The sequence below is a fragment of the Zalophus californianus genome, chromosome 8 (genome assembly GCF_009762305.2).
Source record: "Zalophus californianus isolate mZalCal1 chromosome 8, mZalCal1.pri.v2, whole genome shotgun sequence".
In the NCBI taxonomy this organism is placed as follows: domain Eukaryota; kingdom Metazoa; phylum Chordata; class Mammalia; order Carnivora; family Otariidae; genus Zalophus; species Zalophus californianus.
Genome location: NC_045602.1, coordinates 38,422,583 through 38,429,803, shown reverse-complemented (window position 1 = coordinate 38,429,803; position 7,221 = coordinate 38,422,583). Strand labels below are relative to the sequence as shown.

The window sequence follows — 7,221 nt, the reverse complement described above, 5'->3', positions numbered from 1 at the left end:
GGGGAGAATGGATAAGTGGAGAGATAGAGACATCTTTTAAATAGAGCAGAAAGAAGTTGAGGAAATTGATGTGGAATGGTTATTGATGTTAAAAGAGACACAGCTGAAGGAAACCATAAGAAAGAAAGAGATGAAGGGGGGCAGCCGGGTGGCTCAGTCTAGTTGAGCATTTGCCTTCAGCTCGGGTCATGATCCTAGGGTCCTGGGATCGAGCGCCGCATCGGGCTCCCAGCTTGGTGGGGAGACTGCTTCTTCCTCTCCCACTCCTCCTGTCTGTGTGCTCTCTCTCTCTCTCTGTCAAATGAATAAATAAAATCTTAAAAAAAAAAAAAAGAAAGAGACGAAGGGGCGCCTGGGTGGTTCAGTCAGTTTGGCTTCAGCTCAGGTTGTGAACTCAGGGCCCTGGGATGGAGACTCACATCAGGCTCCAAGCTCAGCGGGGAGTTTGCTTGAGATTCTCTCCCTCTCCCTCCCCCTATGCCCCTCCCTCTGCTATCTCTCTCTCTCAAATAAATAAATAAAACTTAGGAAAAAAAAGAAAGAAAGAGATGGGGAATGGGAGTGAGATCCCACAGTCCTAAAAAGCTAGGAAAAATGAAAGGTAAGTAGAATAAGCCTTGTTGTAAATGTTATATTATGGACTCCTGGAATTTCAGAGGGGACTTAGAAATCATTTTGCAAGAAAAAGCAACAAAGTCCTGGAGAGGATTAGTGATAACTAAGTAACTTTCATAAATTTACAATACTTGCTGGTGGAGGAGTCCTTTCTCAATAATTAGTATTTTGGGGTGTGTGTGTGTGTGTGCGTGTGTGTGCGCGTGTGTGCGCGTGTGTGCACGCTTAGGAACAGTTTTAAGAATGATGATTAAACCCTTTTATCTTCTCAGTTACCCACACTCATGAGGCTGTAATCCAGATACTTCTCCACCTGGTGGCACCTACCTGACTTACAGGCAGGCTAGCCAATGGAAAGAAACCCCCAAGGACACTGGCTGGGAATCCCAGAAGGACATTTGAAGTGTTCAGACCTTCATAGACCCAGACCAGCTTCTTGTGGACTTGTTTGTTCCTTTGCCTTAGCCCTCAGGGACTCATCACGTTTGCTGCCCCTCTCCTTCCCCCAACTTGTTCTGTATCCCCATCCCACTCTCCAAAAGGAAATAGGAGCTAGGAGTGAAACAAACAAAACTTGTGAACTTTGACCAGTGCTGGTCCTGAGCTCTTGGAATCCTTTGAAGACTTCCAAGGTAGGGGACGGAAAGAACACCCCTGTATATGCACACACAGATGTGGAATGCAGGGACCAAGACTCTATGCCTGATGAGCCTTTGCTCTCTTTCTCTTTGACTCTGAAAAGTGAGTCTCACCAACCTCAGCCACTGCCCACTGCCTCCACCATTTTTCCTGACTTGTCTCCAGAAAAGGCCATGTGACCTGTGGCCCAGGATAACCCCTTTCTCAGCCGGAATGTCTAGCCCAAACAGAATAAAGCACCTGCTGGACTCAGGAGCATCCCAGATATCTCCGTACTAGCTGTTGGGGGGATCACCTCTGGGGATTTGATCACAGTTGCATTTAAAATGCCAAGAATGAATTCATGTGTTAATTCACAAAGTCCCCACGTTAGGGCTAGAGGCAGGTTTAAAGCCCAAAGAAGTCAATTTAGTCGGAAGAAGGAGGGAGGGGGGGAGGGGGGGACGGGAGGAGGAGAAGGGGAGATAAAAGGGGAGGAGGGAGAGGGAGGAAGGAGGGGGGAGGAGAGGAGGAGGGAGAGAGAGGGAGAGAGGAGTTGGGAGGGAAGAGGGGGAAGGAGAAGAAATTCTACTTGCTTTAGCAGTGAAAATATTCTCTAAATTGATCTAAATTAGTTGCCTTTACTTGCAACTAAACAGTTTAATGAATATATCATCCAGGAAGATCGTTGGCACTGCTGATGCTCTCTTGTCTGCACTAGGTGGAGACAAGCCTCCCTTCTACAGGATGAACTTTCCTTGAGCCTCTAGACCTACCCAGACCTTTCCTTTCACCTCATCAGTGAAGAACTGTCCCCATTCTACCAAGCCAGCACCCTCACCCAGTCCCACAGAACCCACCCCCAGGCCAAGCCTAATTGCATATTCAGCATTAAAATCAATTAAACTTTCTTAAACCTTTTAGGAAATGTCTCTCTTTTTCTGCCGCCAAGAAAAGGAGGGTTTCCCGCACGTTGGCGCATATTACCCCCCACCCATGCCCTGTCTCACAAGGATCCAATCTGAAAATAGAATCCACCTGCACAAGATCTGCCTGCCCGGCTCCTCTCCTGCTCCCATATCTTCTCCCTCAAGGATTTCTTCTGGGCACAGTCGTTTAATACTTACCACTTCCAATATTTCTTGAGAACCCACATGTACCAAAATTTGTGCAAGGCAGTAAGCAAGGCAGTCTCAGGATCCGGCCTCAGGGAGGCCTTTTTTCCAGCCCTCAGCACCCCTCCCTTAATGCTTCTGCTCACAGGGCTCACTGCTCAGACCTTTGTCTCCCTCCGCTCCTCATCTCCAATCCTCCCACAGCTCTTTCAAGTTGTGGGGGCATCCCCTGAGGGTCATGCTCTCTGCTTTCTGGGTGACAGCAAGCTAATCGAATGGCCCAGGGCTCGTTAGTGTCTGTTGGGCCTTAGGATTCATACTTCACACTCTTCTCAACAAAAATTGTTTGTGTTTTAATACATCTTGACAGTCGCAGTGTCCAAATTAGAGGAGAGACCTACTGGAGGCCATTTCAAGGAAGGTGTTCTTTCAAGTGTCCTGTTCAAGAAGATTCCACTTTCCTGGGCAAGCCTGGAAAGGTGGGGGTCCTTTCCAGGCCCCACTTGCTCTCTAGATGGCCTTTCCTAACCACTCTAGTCTCTGGCCATATCCTGGCCAATACTCAGGAGTTAGGCAACCCTGGATATATGATTTAGCCTGTCAGAGCCTTACTTTGCTCATCCATGAAGCAGATCAACAAGAACGTCAGCCATTGCTCGCCAGGATGATATGAGGTAATGCTTTTGAAAAGTGCTCTGGAGGTGTTTGTTGCCGCCATTCCTCACGGCAGCCTCCTCACCTCCCCCAGTCTGCCCGAGCACCCATGGCAAGGGCGAAGGGAGAGCTCAGCCCTCTCTGGGGTGCATGGCCAAGAAATGCTAATGGAAGACTTCTGTACCATGTGCTCCACCAACTAGCAGGGAAGGGGAATGCCTTCCTGAAAATGCCTTGAAAACTCACCTCTAAAATAAGTCCTGAGCTCACCCCGCCCTCTTCTGGACCTGAAGAACTGTCAGCTGACTGTCTGCTGGGCTGGGCTGGCTCCAGGAGGCAAAGGAGTCCTTCAGACTTCCAGTTCCAGAGGCTTCACGTAGTAAAGTGAGTGGGAATGCCGCCTACCTTCTTCCGGAGTATTGTAGGATGGGCTGATGGCACGATAGCCTGCTGTCTACACTCCAGACGACTATGGGATGGTGGGGAAACAAGCCAGTGAACGAGGGGCTCTAACCCTTCCCCATGCTGGTCCATGTCTCTTGCCTCCTCTGTCTTTACCATGGAAGCCTGAGTTGGAGTCTGAGCCCACGCATCCATTCATTATTGGTTGTCTAGTCTGCATCAGGCACTCTGCCTGGAGAAAGTCACAGTAACTCCAGGACTCCATGGTGTCTGTCAAGTCCAAGGAAATGAAAAGGGGAAAGGGGACTTGAAGAAAGGAGGAGTTAAACTAGTTCACAGAATTTGGGAGAAGGGAGGTCTTTGGAATCAATCTGAGAAAAGGAGGAGTGAAAATGGAAGCAAAGACAGAGCGGCGCTTGCGGCAACTCCTCTTCCTTATCTCTAAGAATTGGGCCTGCTACGTAGAAAGGGTTGACTGCTCTCGTCTCCCTGGCCTTGAGACACTGGGGCTGCTGGTGATGGAGGGACTCCCGGTGGATGGGGCACTGAACAGACTGGGGGAGGTCCTACAGAAAACTCCAGGTCTGCTGAGGAAACCAGAACCATGAGGTAGAGCCCACTATGGGCTCAGAAGCAAAGACCTTGACCTAGAGTCTCCCGGGTCTGTGTTTATCTTCTGCACTCCAGCATGAGCACCTGGAAGGGAAGGAGTCTGGTCACTCCAGGGTGGATGCTTCCTCTCCTTCAGAGTGGGAAAAGATGGGCCTAGGAGGAGGGCTGGCCTGGGCTTAAACCATCTATATCACCTTGGTGAATTTGCCTGATTTTTCTAAGCTTCAGAACCTCCTCCTCCCCCTCTTTCTCTTCCTCCTCCTCCCCCTCCTCCCAGTAGGTAAGGCACTGGCATTAACTGGCAGTTCACTTCCCGCTTTCCTCTGAACTCCAGGGCCCCTTGAGGTGAAGCCTTCCTGCAGTTTTTAACCACCTTCTGCCTGGATACCACAGTCCTTTGCATAATCGCCAATACAATTTTCCCCTGATCAGCTCTTGGTTCCTTGGGGCGGGAATCGTGACTGGCCCAGCAACACCCCAGGAACTCGGTCCAGTGGCTGGCACACACAGGCGATCCGAAAACACCCGCCTTCCTCGCGGATTCCGAGGCGTACAGACCCGCTCCGGAGGCTGCAGAGACGCAGACGACCCCGCCCAGGCTGCAAGGACCGCAGAGGGCGCGGGCTGTAAACGCGCAGAAGCGGGAGGCTGGCCCACGCCCGGCCGGCTCCGGGAAGCCTCGGGCGTCTCTGCTCCCGCCCGCTTCGAGCCAGGCGAGCCAGGCCGGGCGGCAGAGCGGCTGGAAACACGGCAGCTCCCCGCCCCGCGGCCCGCGGAATCCCCGGGTGCCGCGGCGGGGACCGGGCGCTCGGCTCAGCCCAGCCGGCTGTCCCGGAACTCGGCGCGAGGACGCTCGGTTAACCTCCTGGCTCGCTCTGATGCCGAGGCGGCATAAAGGGAGGGCTCCCATGCAAATGAGGGCCAGTGTCGCGGAAGGCTAAAGACTTTTAATTAAAAGAAGGCACCTGGAGACCCAGCCGGTGGGAGGAGGGAACTAGAGCAAGTCGGCCAGCGCCGGGAGGGGAGGGAGTCGGCCCACGCGGTGCTCGCCCCCGTCGCGGCCCCTTCTCCCGACCCCACCCTCCTCCCCGCGCAGACGAGGGCGCCTGGAGGAGAATAGGGGCCTTTCTGTCCTTTGGAATAGCTCTGACATTGCGCCGCTGGCCCAGCGCCCTGGGACCTAACTCTCAGACCCCAGAATCAAAATTGTCTGGAGGAAATAAATGGCCCCAAGGGACTAGGCAAGTGAGAAATAGGGTTGGACTCCCAGAACTGTCTGCGTCAGGACCTCTCTGCTGCGTAGCCGGGAATTCCAGGTAGCATTGAGGCCAAGGGTAACATCTGGGGGAGCCTTTCAAAGCCCGCGCTATTTTATTATCACCATGATCTCTAAGAACTTCAAAGCGCTTAGCAAGCCCTGTGTCATGTGCTTTACTTATCTCATCCCATTCAATCTTCAACAACCCTCAAAATGTAGGTATTCTAATTATCCCCATCTCACAGGGGAGGCGACTGAGGCCGCAAGAGGCTAAGTCACTTGGTAAGGCCCTCCAGTAAGTGGTAAAGCAGAGCCTCCAAGACTATCCAGCTCCAAAATTCAAGGTCTCGGGGCCCTTTTCTTTAGAAAGGAGTAAGAGCGCCCAGAATGGCGGACATGGCACACAGGCAGCACCTTGGACAGCGTCTACCACCTAGTTGGTGCTTACGAAGAAGTAGGTGCTCAATAATTGTAATGCTCCTCCCAGGCTAAACATTCGCTATATTAAGCCCATGCACGAGTCCCCAGACCTAGTTCTTTTTCTACGTCTGGTTTTATAAATGCTGGTGATGAACCGATTCTGATTCATATGATTCATCTTCTGTGGGGAATGTCTGACCCTACGTTATCTGATCAACCCTGAGAAATGACAACACAACTAGTGTAGTAAGTTGAGGATAACCATTACCAGTTTGATGATTACCACTTGCCGTTAAATGAATCGTAAAAGTAAAAGTAAAAGAATTTTTATGGGAAGGCAAAGAAAACTTGAATAGTCAAAATAATTTTGCATAAAGAAAAAAGTTGTAGGATTCACATTACCCAGTTTTAAGAATTACTATAAAGCTACAGTAACGAAGATAGTATAGTATTGGCAGATGGAGAGATACATAGATTAATGGGTCTTAGGAGATCAGAAATGGAGTCATACAAATATGTCCGGCGGATTCTTGACAAAAGTTCAAAAGCAGTTCAATGGGGCAAAAGAGAGTCTATTCAACAAATGATGTGGGAGAATGGACACATATATGCCAAAAAAATTAACTTCTAATAATTGTAATGCTCCTCCTCCTTTGCCCAGACCTTCTTTCATATGTCAGTGGGTACGGGTGGGGAAGGGAGGATGTTCCTCTGGAGAATGACTCTGGAGAGATAAAACTTGGAACGCAAAAATCACCTACCAGGGCTCAAGAACCAGGGTTATGGGCAAGGGTCCCTCAGGTGCCTGGACCCCAGCCTGTAAAACAATATCTTTCCTGCAAGTAACATGGCAAAGGGTGAGTGCTGTTTATTGTCTTTCCCTCTTTCATCATGGAAAGGTATGCTGAGGACTACAGCAAAGCAGAACTGGGACCTCTGAACCCATAAGGAGTACCTGGGACTTCAAGCTCCCTGACTCCAATTCACCTCTTATCACTTCTCAGACTTTTGGCTAAGATCAAGTGCAGATTCACCTCTGTTTTATTCTCTACACGCCGGGTGCTCAAGAATCTTGCAGTGTAACAAGCAAATTCCTTATTCTCCTGACTGTTAAAATCAAGGTTGCTGTGTCCACCCAGCTGGAAGCTACCGCATCAGGCCATCTCCCTTAGGGTCACCTATAAGGGAAAAAAATAAATAAACAACCCAAGCTTGGTGGGACTCTCTTACAGTCACTGAATGGCCTGTGGAGTGAAACCTACCAGTAAGCTTTGCCTGAGTGTGCAGAGGCTGCAAAGCCCTGTCCGACTCCTCATTCCTCTAGCGACAGTAACACATTCTTGTGGTGCATGCCAATATTTTACAGACCTCATTTTGTTTAAGATCATCTACAATCATATATGACAAGCATTATCATCTCCATTTTATAGATGAGGAAACTAAGTCTCAGAGAGGTTAGGTATCTTGCCCAAGGCCATTCAGCTTAAGAGCAGAGAAGCTGGGATGAACTCCCTGACAGCTTGGTCT

General features: G+C 50.1%; 1 pseudogene; it reads left to right on the top strand.

The window, feature by feature from the left end:
• Positions 1 to 5,743: 5,743 nt before the first annotated feature.
• On the top strand, positions 5,744 to 5,849 carry LOC113938810 (annotated as a pseudogene).
• The last annotated feature ends 1,372 nt before the right edge of the window (positions 5,850 to 7,221 follow it).